A 14,077-nucleotide genomic window follows, 5' to 3' on the forward strand; every position below is an offset into this window, starting at 1 on the left:
TTGATGGCCTTATTTCATCTTGATTCCTCTCACCATGGCCCTGGACTATCGGTGCTTAGGACTCAAACATGTGCATCTGTGGACACGTGCAGGGCATAGCACTATTGGATGCCCCAGTACCCGGCCTGAGGCTACAATTATTCCCTCACTTTTAGTGTTTCAAAACTGGAAGCAACCCAAAAGTTACCAAAGGAAAATGGGTAAGTAAACATAGGTACACTCAAATAATGGAATACTCTGTCTCGGCCAACAAGAAAGGGTTACCCATGCCCATATCTCTCCCTATGTCCATATGTCTCCATGTCCGCATCTGTACCCATGTCCACAACTGAACCCATGTTTACAGCTGTACACATGCCCACATCTGTACACATGTCCATATCTATACCCATTCCCAGCCCATGGCTGCATCTGTGTCCTTATCTGCCCCCATGTCCATATCTGTGCCCATGCTCACATCTATACCCATGCCTACATCTGTACCCATGTTCACAACTGTACCCATGCCCACATCTGTTCCTATGTTCATATCTGTACCCACGCCCACATCTGTGTCCATGCCTGTATCTGTGCCCATACCCATACTCATCCGCGCTTTCCCTTGAGCAGGATACAAATGAAGTACCTGCCAATAGTTCCTCATTAGGAGCAACTTTAATTGTTTCCTCATGTTTGAAGGCAACTTTTCAAGTCTCTAGGACCTTGCCTATGTGCTGATAATCTTCTCACTCTAGGGTAGAGAAGGATGCCAGCTCCCTAGCAGGACTGCTTCCCACTAGAGCCTGGTTAATATGAAGCATGCTTTATTGGGACAAGAACTCAACTTCGATTCTGGACTCTCTTATTCTTACTAAAACCCAATAGACTGGCTAGCTGACCAAGGTCAAACAGTTGTTTCAAATTTGGTATAATTTTGAATCAAGCCAACAATGGCTTAATGCATTTCAACTTAGATATTTTCCTATGCACAAGACATTTCTCCAAATCCTGCAAAGATCGATATTTGGCTTCATGCTTTGTAAAACATAAAAGCAAGCCTGTGTTCTGACAGTGGTACTGCCAGGTCACTGGAGTCAGAGGAAAACTTTTATAAAAATCATCTCTGTCAGGGTAGGAAGTCGTCATCCAATCAAATAGTAGATTTGGAAACAAAAGCAGTTAAGACGTGAGAACTCCACTAACAAGCCAAAGTGCTTGCCGATCTGTAAACGTGGCGTTACTCCAGGCAGTGTCTCGGTTTTCCCTTCCCAGACACTCTGTTCTGGTTTGTGAAAGTCTGGAGCCTCAATCCCCAGATACTCCAATTTTCACCTAAAGAATAATACTAGATAAGTAAAAAACAAAGATACCAGAGATACATGAGGGACATCACACCTAGCTCAAGTTCTAGATCTTTCTGGCCTGGCCATATGCCTAGAAGCAAGTGACTTCACCTATCTGGGCCTCAAAGCCACCATCCATAATTCCAGAGGTACAGTAATACTGACCTCTGGAATTTGATAAGAGTCCAGAAACATACCTGTGGAGTGTTAGAATATGATGCCCCTCCCATTTAATAAATATTTGTAATGTGTCGGACACCTTAGCAATGGGGACATAATATAGACAATGATCTCCTCCTCCAGGAGCTTATGGTTGATCGATAGTCACCACTCTAGAGAGTATCTAGAAAGATGTCCCACATAACTAACCATCAGGAAATGCAATTAAAAACCACAGAGGTGTGATACTGCCACACGTGTTGGAATGCCTACTGTCTAACAAAACAAAACAGGAGATAAATGTTGAGGGACATGGAGAAAGTGCGACCTTGGCACACTGCTGGTGAGAACATGAAATAGGGTGGCTGTTACAGAAAATATTATGGGGGTTCAACAAAACATCAAAAATAAACAAAAAACTATGACAACAATTTTATTTGTAGGTATTTATCTAAAACAATTCAAATAAAGACCTCAAAGAGAACATGTCATTCCTGTATTCACTGTAGTGTTTCTGACAATTGCTAAGAGGTGGGAACAATCCAAATGTTCATCAGCAGATGAACATGTTGTATACGATTCTGCTTTTAAAGATTGATTGGTTGATTGATTGATTGATTGATTCATGATTGATTGATTGGCTTTAGTGCATTTGTGTGTGCTCATGCATGCATCTGCCCAAGGAGGCGAGAAGAGGGCATCAAATTCCCTGAACTAGAATTTCAGGCCATTGTAAGCAACCTGACGTGGATGTTGAATGCTGAACTCAGGTTCTCTCACAAAGCAGCAAGTGCTATAAAAAGCCAGTCCTATAGCTCAGCTTTTGAAAAGAAGGAAACACTGTCACTTGTGACAACCCATGTAACCCAGAGACTATGTGATGATGTGTAAGAGTGATCTCCACGGTCTCATATAGTTGGTAAACTGTTTGGAAGGATTAGGAGGTGTGGCCTGGTGGGAGGAAGTATGTCACTGGGGGTGGGCTTTCAAAAGCTCATGCCAAGCCCAGTATTTCTCTCTCTCTCTCTCTCTCTCTCTCTCTCTCTCTCTCTCTCTCTCTCTCTCTCTCTGCCTGGCTTGCAGATCAGGATGTAGCTCTCAGCTGCTGCTCCAGCACCATGCCTGCTGCCTGTCACCAATGCTCCCTGCCATGATGGTTATGGACTAGTCCTCTAAAAGTGTAAGCAAGTCCCCAGATAAGAGCTTTCTTCTGTAAGGTGTCTTGGCTCTGGTGTTTCATCACGACAGTAGAACACAGTGGGGACAGAACAGCGCGTCTGAAATGAACATGAACCCACAATAAGAGGACAGAGCAGTCGTTGCAAGGGCTGAGGAAAGGGCTGAGGGAAGGGTGGAATGAGCTTTGACTTCAAGACGATGGCATTCTAAACATGGGCTGTGTGATATGGTCCCTCTGCTCAACAATATTGCATAGCATGCCTAAGAATCTGTTAAGGTCAGTCTCCTATGTGATATGGTCCTTCTGCTCAACAATATTGCATAGCATGCCTAAGAATCTGTTAAGGTCAGTCTCCTATGTGATATGGTCCTTCTGCTCAACAATATTGCATAGCATGCCTAAGAATCTGTTAAGGTCAGTCTCCTGTTAATCGTTCCTGCTGCAACTAGAAAAGATAAATGCTTTAAATCTAGATTGTGATCATGTTTGCATAATTCTGCAAGTTTACTAAAATGTACTGGGTTATACATTTTAGGTGAGTTTGTGATACACGACTTATAATTAAGATGCTTTAAAAGCAGTCATCACTAACTTAGTGACTCATTTTGTTAAAGTATATCATTCATGACACTATTTCCTCTGCTGTTTGTTTTTCAATGTGACTAAATAACCATTAAGAAGCAACCTACGAGATAAAGGATTTATTTCAGCTCATGGTCGAGAGGGTTCTCAGCTCCTTGTAGTGGGAGGGCATGGCAGCCATCCCAGCTACCTGGCTGTGGGAGGGTGAGGCTGATGGCTAAATCACCTCAGCTGTCAGAGAGCACAGAGACTTGCAGGACTGGCTAGGAAGCAGGCTAGAGCTATGGCCCTCAAAATCTGCTCCACCAGTGGCCCATCTCCTCCAACAAGGTTCTGCTTCCCAAAGGCTCCATAGCCTCCCTGCATGGCACCACCAGCCTGAGATGAACCATTCAAACACACAAGCCTGCGAGAGACACTCTACATCCCAACCCTGACTCCCTCCCAAGCTTTCTCTCTTCCTTTTCCTTCATAAGCATCTTCTAGACAATATATCTCCAATATATAGTGAATTCCAAGTTGCAAGATTTTTTTTCCTCATTTTAGCATACATGACACCAGTATGCATTCTGCAGCTGGTAACAACTACTTAGCAGTTTTCCCCTTAACAACACAGAATTCTAGCTTGTCTTCTGTCACTGTCATTTTAGAGATGACAGACTATATAGCATTGTGATAGGGTTTTTTTGTTTTTGTTTTTGTTTTTTGTTTTTTGTTTTTTTAACCTAATTCTAGAATGTCTCCTCCACGAGGCAGAGAAATCTTCATTTTGTCCATTGCTATAGTCCAACCACCTAGGATAGTGCTGGCACATAGTAGGTTCTCAACAAACATTTGCTGAATAAATGAAGAAATGCCGTGTCTACTGTCAATCAGCCGATAATGAAACAAATGGTTGGTTTAATGATAAAGAAGCCTGTTGTCTCATCTCTTCTATTCCTGGGATAGTGGGAAAGTAACCTTCCTGAAGGACAGCCTTGTCAAGGGGCTTCTCTACTTGCCCTCCAGGGAAGGAAGAGTGAGCCAGGAGGCTGGGGTGGGGCTCACTGTAGACCATGTAATTAGTGTGCACAGGGCCTAGATTCAATCTCAGCACACAACCAAAACAAAACAAAATAAGCGAAAAAGTACGGCAACCCAGAAGAGACATCCCTAGATCATAATGCTCATGGTTAGCTCAGTCCTAGCAGCTCTGGCCCATGAAGCCTAATCACTGATATACCAACCCATTGGTATTTCTTTCATTCATTCATTCATTCATTCATTCATTCATTCATTCATTCAAGCAAATGCCCCTGAGATGCAGAAGTAGCCTGTCCTGTATTAAAAGCATCTGCCCTGGTCCAGGGGCAGGGGAGTATCCAGATATGTCTCAAGCACTTTCTAGGGGTGCAAATTCATCTGCCCCCAAAGCACAGTGAGTCTCTCAAGAACAGCTCCCTCCTGCTTCTGACTCGCCTTGAGGACCCTGAGGATGGGTCTGGACAGGGGTCAGGTGGTTTCTCTGACAGTCTTGGAGTCCAGTGTCAGGTGTCCCCTAAGGTCTCTGTCCTGTTTTACAGGCCCTGGTTCTACCTTGCTGTTTTGTCTGTCTTCAGTTAGAAGAGGCAGGGTTTACACCATGAACCCCCTTGCCATCTCTCTGGAAGGACCCCAGTCAATGAAGGAAGAAATCCCATTAGAGGGAAAGGTAAAACTTCCCCTGACATGAGACCCTTGAACAGCCTCAAGTTGACATCGTGGACATCACTTACCCATCAGGTCCCAGGCCTAACATGTCTGGGGGTGCCTACCACACTTAGGAGGTGTTAATCCTTTTTAAAGCAGAAGGAAAAGCAAGTCCTGTTCTCAAATGTTTTTTTTTGTCTTAATCTGAAAACAAACATTTTAGTGTGTATGAAAATCTATTAAATTTTCTCCAAATCAAAACTAAATGTAATGTTGAAGTGATGGAAGTTTATCAAAGGAATGTCCATATTGACATTCTTATGGAGAGGAAGGCCTATGAAACTCACATTGTATGCCCGATGCTACTAGGGGAGAAATATGACCTTGTCCTAGTAGGGGGCCTTTCAGTCCTTTTAGACATATTATCTCCTTTCAATAAGACTTTCAAATGCTCTACAAGCCCAAATAATTCCCAGTTTTACTGAGAGTTTAAGGACTGTCCACTTCCCAGTCTACCTCCTCCAGATCTCCCTTTATTAAATAAGTGATGGGCAGGGAGATGGGCCCGTTGGGTAAAGTACTTGCCTCGTAAGCATAGGGACTGGAGTTGGAGTCCCATGTTGATGGGCACCCGTGTAAATCCCAGGTGGGTATGGCAGCCTGTCTTCAATCCCAGTATAGCAGGCAGACACAGCAGCCCCAAAACAAGATGGCTGACAAGACTTGCCAAATCCACAAGCTCTGGATTTCAAGAGAGATCCTCCCTCTCTATATAAGCCCAAGAGAGATAGAAGAAACACCCTATCTCTACATCTCTAGCCTCCACAAGGATGTGCCTACACATGACATGCACCTACACACACACACACACACACACAGAAAGAGAGAGAAAGAATCATTTTTAGTTACCCTCTTTAAATGCTATTTTTACTTTTTAATTAATTAATTAACTTTTGAGATAAGGCCTCACTATGTGACCCAGGCTAACCTTGAACTCTGGATCTTGCTGCTTCAGCCACCCAAGAGTCAGGATTCTAGTTATGTGAGTCACTACTTCTTTCTTAGTTTTTCTCCTCAAATTAGAACCAGAGGCCTAAGGTTACAGCTTCCTGGTAGAGCAACTGCTGAGAATGTAGCAGACCCTGGAATCAAGCCCCAGTACTGTTAAATAAATAAATAAGAACCAGAAAGATAGATTCTGACAGTCAGAGACCTGTTTGTGCTTCCAGAATGTTCTGACTATGTTCTAAGATGCACCTGTGGTCTTGAGGTCACGATTACCTAGGGCAGCCTGCCTTGGAGAAACATGTGGTTTTTATTTTTTGAAACACGTTTCATGTGTGCGGAGGTAATTTAAAAGCACATTTCACAATCAGACTTGATTGTATTGGCCTCTGTGCCAACACACCCACGCTGTCTTCAGAATGTGGCCCCAGGGAAGTTCAATTAGGAAAACCAGAAAACAGGGCTTGCCCACTGGAAATAATCCTGCTCAAACTGTCCCAGAAAAACAGAGTGCTGGCTGCAGAGCCCCTGGCTTCTCCTTTGGACAACTGGGTCCACTCACTTCTCCATGCCTGTGAACACCGCTGTGTGAGCAATGCTGGGTGTTGGGGGGATCTAGTCCCCAACAGAGGGATCTGGTCTTGTGATTGTGGCTCCCAAGCTAATGAGGTCAGCCATCTTGGCCTAAGTTACCAAAGCCTTTCGGGGGCTTCTTTACCGGGTACCCTTGCTTCATGATGCAGAGATCCATGTGTCCAGATGTATTCCTCCGCTTCTCAGCATCCTCCCACTTCCCGTCTCATTAAAGCAAAACCAAGCTCTATCTCCTACCTGCCTTCCTCTCCTGCACCATATTCCAAGCACTCTGGCCAATGTGCTCCTTCTAAAGATGGCCAAGCACATCCCCACATCAAGGGCTATTTGCTATTCCTTCAACCAAGGGTGCTCGTCCCTGATGTCTGTGTGGATTGGTCCTCGCCTCCTTCCTGTTTGACTCAAATGCCATAACAGTGATGTCTTCCCTGACAACATGGCAGCCCTGCTCCCCACTTCTGAGCCTCCCTTTGTGCCTCTCCCAAATTCCTTAACTCCACTGCATTCTGAATTTCTAAGCATATTGTACAGCTTACTTATTTTTCATTGACCATCTCCCCTTTGACTTTTTTTTTTTTCAAGACAGGGTTTTTCTGTGTAGTTTTGGTGCCTGTCCTGGATCTTGCTCTGTAGACCAGACTGGCCTCAAACTCGCAGAGATCCACCTGGCTCTGCTTTCTGAGTGCTGGGATTACAGGCGTGCGCCACCGCCTCCCGCCCCCACCTTTTTACTTCTTAAGAACAATTCTTTTGTCTGGTTTGTTTCCAACTCTGTCCCCTTGTACCTCAAGTGCCTGGAAGATAGTAGCTGCTCAATAAGAATCAATTTTTTAATAAAGCAAATAATTGGCTGAAAGAGACATTTATGAAACAAGCCAGAAGATGCCATGCAGAGAATGGTTTGGAAGAGAATAGAGGGTGGATCCTCTTTGGTGACAGAAACCCGGGATGCTGATGCTCGGGGGACTTGGTGCTTAGTGTCACAGGGTAGTGGCTCTTAGCCAGGCTTTAAAGAGAGGGAGAGTCAACTGAGTGGAGGCAAGAGTGTGCACCAAAGAATGTTTCTTGGGGGGACTACAAGGTGGGTGTGGAAAGGGAGGAGACTGAAGACAGGGGAACAATGGCTACTCCCGTGCAAGTGCGGAGTTGCTCTTTCCTTGTTCCGGTGGCGGGCGCCACTGGCAGGTGGAAGCCGGAGACTCAACGGGATTTATGTTGCAAGGCAACTTCGAGGGAAGTCCTGAGGAAAGGTATTGGAGATGCTAGGAGTGGGAGACAGGAGGGCAGCTTCACAGGTGGCTGAAATGACACACAGAAAGACTACAGTCCAGCAGGTTGTCACTGTGGGCATGGTGAGAGGGAGTGCTTGAAAACTGCTGGCATCACAGACTCCAAAACCTTCTCTGACCCACTGACGGGGGACGGGGCGCTGGCTGGAGATGAAAAAGTATGAAAAGTCCCCAAGTAGCGTTGTACTGCTTGTAATCTGTATTGTAATACACTGTGAACATATAAACCCCCAGCCAGTAGTTACTTATTGGGAACCCTCTCTGTACCACTAATCCAGGCACTAGGGAGTTGGCTTTGAATGAAACAGAAAAAGCCCTGATTTGGGAAGCCTATAATCAGCAAATGAGCCTGTCAGCAAATAAATTAGTAAGTAATATAAGCTTGGCTGTAACAAGCCTTACAGAGGGAATAGAATATGATAAAGGGGTGGGGCCCATTTGGCTTACGGAGGAGCCAGGGCATTCTCAGGGGTGGTGTTAGATTGGGAGATAGAGCATGTTTCAGGGGTGCGGGGATGGAAGCAGGGCAGGGCAACAGAAGATGGTGCTGTTGGAACTGTGAGAGTTTTTTGTCTATCTATCTATCTATCTATCTATCTATCTATCCATCCATCCATCCATCCATCCATCCATCCATCCATCCATCCACCCACCCACCCACCCACCCACCCACCCACCCATCCACCCACCCACCCAACCATCCATCCATCCATCTATTTATTAGACAAAGTCTTACCATGTAGCCCTAGCTGTCCTGGAACTCACTATGTAGACCAGGCTGGCCTTGAACCTGTCTCTGACTCCCAAGTGCTGTGATTAAAGACATGCACCACTACACCCAGCACCTTCTTCTTTGTTTTTGTTTTTTGTTTTTGTTTGTTTTAAGATGGGGGAAAATGGATATTTAACCACTGCTTTGGAGGTGAGGGGGAATAGAACTCATGACTCTCCCTGAGGGGCTCACAAGCGACCCACACCTGGCTGAGATCTTACTGACAGCTTGTGCTGGGATGGGAGGGAGAGTCGGTTTTCTTTAAGGGTGCGGCCTCTGGTAGATTGAACGTGATCCTGTACTTGGCCCCACCTCCACGTGTATCTGGGCAACACGGATTGAACTCAGTGGGTTCTATACACACACCCAAAGAGGACAGGGAGTTGGGAGGGTGTGGGAGATGGGTGGATCTGAGGGGTATAGTGGGAGAGTAGAGGTGAGTGTCATCAAAATACACTGTATGTATGTATGACAGCCTCAAAGAATTAATAACGTATTATATTAAAAATCCTTCCTAAGTAGGGGGAGGTGCCACATGACGGCAACTCCAGAACTTGGGAGGTGGAGGCAGAAGAAGGGCTGCAAGTTCCAGGCCAGCCTGGTCTACATAGCAAGTTCCAGGCCAGCCTGGTCTACATAGCAAGTTCCAGGCCAGCCTGGTCTACATAAAGAAACTCTGTATCAAAGAAACAACAAACAAAACCAGGAATTCCTCTTAAGTTTTACCTGGAATGAGTGTCAGATGGTGTTCTTTACTGAAAAGTACAGGAGAAGTGTAGGTGTTTAGATGGCTAGAGGGAATCCATTTTTATTTTAGGTACATTCAATGTGGAAAGCCCAGGAAGAAATACAGCTGGTGATGGCGTTCAGGAATTGAAGGATATGGTCCTGTTGAGATAGAAATGTAAAGGTATTTGCTATGGCAAGACTAAGTGAGATTGCCCAGTGTCTTAGACAGGGTTACTATTGTTGTGATGAAACACCATGACCAAAAGCAAGTTGGGAGAGGAAAGGGTTTATTTGGCTTACACTTCTGCATCACTCTTCACTGAAGGAAGTCAGGACAGGAACTCAAACAGGACAGGAACCTGGAGGCAGGAGCTGATGTAGAGGCCATGAAGGGGTGCTGCTTACTGGCTTGCTCCCCATGGCTTTTCCCCCATGGCTTGTTCAGCCTGCTTTCTCATAGAATCCAGGACCACCAACCTAGGGATGGCACCACCCACAATGGGCTTTGCCCTATCCCATCAATCACTGATGAAGAAAATGACCTAGAGGCCTGCCTATAGCCTTATCTTATTGAAGCATTTTCTCAATGAAATATTGGTGAAATTATTAAGGCCACTCCACGTAGTTAAAAGGGAGGTTTATTTTGTGGGGTAACTTACTTACAAATGAAGGGATAGGTTGCAGGGTCTGGGAAAGGTATGGCGCAGTCCGGTGGTGTTCTCTGGAGAACTCTGCTCGGTCTACCTCCAGCGCCCAGGGTCCTGGAACCAAGAGAGCCCTCTCCTCTTGATCCTGGGTCTTCAGCGTCCTCCCTCAGCCCCGCCTTGTAGGCGTGACCATTACCAAAGCCTCAATGGGGGTTGGAACTTCCAGGCCAAGGCTGGGATGGCTGCCCACTACAGTGAAGGCTCCCTCCTCTCCAGTGACTCTAGCTTGTGTCAAGTTGACATAAAACTAGCCAGCCCACCCAAGAAGCTGAATATTGATAGGAAAGGGAAGACGTTCCAGGAGTGGTCCCGGCGGGGAAGCCGTGTGAAGGAGGAAAGAGTGACTCTCCAGGTGACATGCTGCTTCCAAATCCAGCAAAGGGAGGGTGGAGGGCGGACATGGCAAGTGAGGATCCCAGAAGCCCCAGCAGGAGCAGCTTCAGCACCGTGGCGGCAATGAAGTTCGGGAAAGAACCGGAAGCCAGATGGTGATGACTAGAGTGGAGGCAGTCACAGAGCACAGGGAACACAGAGGTGTGGATGAGGCAGGGAACGAAGAGGAGTGAGGCCAGCGGTCTCAGAGTGGACATATGCGCAGATGGTGATCACTGCGGAAAGAACATCACTGGTATCGGACAAAGGGGATGAGTAGTCGGTGTCAACACTTTGGGTATCGGGGTAGGGGAACACAGTGCATCCCTGGAGAGGCTGCTACTCAGAGCAGGCACAATGCCACATGCTGCAAGGGCACAGTGATGCACAGGACCTCAGGTGCTGGAAGTGTGGTAGATTCCATCCCATGGACAGGAGGCAGCTCTGTTTTTTTTGTTTTGTTTTCCTCAGCAAAATATTTCAGTACGAGTGACCAGTGGCCACCTGAAATCCAAGGTCCTTAATTTAAAGTGAGGATGGAGCCAGGTGTGATAAGGCAGACCTTATTACCCAGATGCAGGAGACTGAGGCAGGAAGATCACAAGTTCAAAGCTAAACTGGTCCACACATCCAGCAAGACCCTGTCTGGAAAATAATGAACACATTAAAGCCAGTAACGTGAAATCTGCCCATCTGGCATGTGTGGGACTCCAGCCAGTTTAGCTGGATGAAGCCAGGCAGGGACAAAAGCAAATGGTGATGCTCTGGTGGAGGAAGATCCTGTGGGGCTACAGGATGCCAGGCTGAGCCTGGCACGAGCTGGGTTTGGGACAGCTAAGGAGATCCAGGTGAATTGGCCTGGTGGAAGGAATCTGTGCTAAAAACCAAACCAAACAGCACAGGGATGCTAGCTGGGAGTGGGTGGGGGGAGGTACATTGCTCTGACTGGGAACAACTCTGATTCCAGAAGCATGTCCCAGGAGATCCAACGTGACTGACACCATCCTAAACACTACAGTACATCAGGGAGCAAAAGTCGGTCTCTGAACTCAAAGAGCCGTCATCCTGTAGAGGAAGGCCGTGCACAGATCAGTGGTTTCCACGGACAGAGCTGGGAACCCAGAGAAGTGCTGTACCATGCCCGGAGATCCGGGTTAGAAAGTAGAACTTCCTCTCTGACTTTTCTTTTTACCCTTAACATCTGTTCTTATGTCCCTGATTTTATAGTATGTTACCAGACATATATTGAGTACACATATATGCATATAAATAAAATGTGTATGTTGAGAAATGTTTGCCGAAAATGTGTTTACTGGTGGAACCGCTTGACTGAAGACATTTGGAAATCACTAACCACATGGAGAGAGCAGCAGATGAGATACTGTAGCCAACCCCCACATAACGACACAAAGAAGTCGATAATGAATTAACTTGGCTCTGCAGAGCACAGCCCCTGAATTATCCTGTCCTGTGTTGGGAGTGAAAATGTCTAAGTGATGAGTCTTCCAGAAACGAGGTAAAAATATCATAAGGACCCTATAATGACTGTGCTGTCAGAAACCAGAGCAGACTGCCATGGGAGCATGTTGGAGCATTCAAGAGAAGCCAGGTGCCTGTTGGTGAGATTGACTGCAGAGGGACACCTTCCCCAGGGCTGAGTTTATTTCATAAGGAAGACTGGACCACATGGCCACTGAGTACCTTGTAACTGTACGCATCTGCGAGTGTGTGAGGAACGAGCTGGGAACTTAGAAGTCTAGCAGCCTCTTCCTGCAGAGTTGGGCTGGAGAAGGGTGAATCACAGCCTCCACTCTACAGAGGGCAATGGCTGCTCAGATCACAGGGAAGGGAGAGGGGGAGTGGTATGTGTCAGTTTTTCCAGCTCATAGATTAGGAAGCCTGAGCTGCAGATGTGACCATGTTGTTTCTGTGGTTGGTATTTTCCTAGAGTGACTCATGAGGTCCCCATAGCATGAGGAAAATCACTGAGAGACCTGGGCATGACAGCTCATGTGCTTATAATTCCAGAATTTACAAGGATGAGGGTGAGGTTTTGTGGGTTGCAAAAGAGAGACCCTGCCTCAAAACCAAAAGCAGAAAGCAAAAGGAAAAAAACAGCAAATAGGCAATTTTTGCCATGGTGGGGAAATGTGCCATGTGTGGCTGTCTCCGGCGTTTATAGATGAGGAAATTAAAGAGGGTCCCAGGATAAAATCAGAGGCACCCAGCTAAGAAGTGGAGTCCAAAGCTAGGTCAATCTAACTTAAAATGCTGTGTTTACTGTAATGTGAGTAAATAGAAGAAACACCTTAGACAGAAGTTTTAAAAAAATCAATTCTTTCAGAAGGTGCAGATCTACATGACAGAGAGATAATAGGTTCAACAAGATGAGAGTTTTTGTTTTGAGGTGAGGTTTCATGTAACTCAGGCTAGCCTGGAACTTGTTATGTAGCAGAGGATGCCCTTGAACTCCTGATCCCCTGCCTCTGTCTCAAGAGATGGAATTACAAACATACATCAGCACACTGAATTAGCGTTTTCTCTCACACATAACTCTCAGACTTCCTTCTACCTCCTGGTTCTACAACTGTATGGCTGCTTTTGTGTGGTTGTGACCATAATACCCAGTAGAAACAACTCAAAGAGGAAAGATGTACCCTAACTCACAGTTCCAAAGGTTTCTGCCCATCAGGTGAGGGAAGGTACATCGATCAGTTCATGGTGGTGTGAACACGTGGTAGGGGCCATTCACATCATGCAGGGTTAGGAAGCAAACAGCAAGACAGGAACAAAGGGCTGGACTTACTTTTTGCAAGATTCACCTTCTGACTAAGAGTTGAACAGCTTTCTAAAATAACCCCTCCAGGGAGGAGCAAACACAGAGACTGTGCACCTGTGAGGGGCCTTTCAGATTCAAACCACAACAGGTAACTCCTTGGTGTTGTCTGCATCTCTGGCCAGCCGAAGGGCACGGTGTTTCCCAGCTGTGTGTGGCATCCAGATGGAAAGGAGGAAAAAGTGCCTTTGTCTCCTTGAAGATGGCCCGGTCTTTGCACACTTGGGTCCAGCTCACAGAACTTTGGCCAGAATGAACTCTGTGAGTACACCGAGTTGTGACAGAGGCTGGGAAATGCCAGGGAGCTGCGTGCCCTGACTAAGATGCAGATTCTGTTCCTAAAAAAGAAGAAAAGAAAAGAAAAAAAGTAACTGGATGCTGGAGGGCAGCTAGCAGCCTCAAGCACAGACAACATGTGTTAGGAATCCAAGAAAAACTGCAGAGAGGAACTTCTAGACTATTCTAAAGGAAATTGAGGAAAGCAACAAAGGACAAAGAGATACTTTCTTCAGAGAGGAGCACATAGCTGAGTTGGGCTGAAGAATTTCCAAGGCCTCGTGATGATGTTGTAACCAGAGTGGCACTTTTTGTCATGGTGTTCAGCCTGGTGTCAGGGACTTACACTACCTCTGTGGCAAGAGATAGTGACGGTTGTCCTTTACTGAGGTTCCTGGAGCATATACAATGCATGGATGGGGCAAGATGAGACAGAAACTGGATGGAGCAGGGGAATCACTGACTGGGCTCAGAAAGCCTCACTGCAAAGCCCAGTCATCTGGAGCCACGGTTCTTGCCTCTCAGCTCAGATCCGTGTGGTCACAGGTAAAACTGAGAAGACCTAGCCAGTCATGAGAGCTCATGC

This window comes from Onychomys torridus, chromosome 10 (genome assembly GCF_903995425.1).
Source record: "Onychomys torridus chromosome 10, mOncTor1.1, whole genome shotgun sequence".
Taxonomy (NCBI): domain Eukaryota; kingdom Metazoa; phylum Chordata; class Mammalia; order Rodentia; family Cricetidae; genus Onychomys; species Onychomys torridus.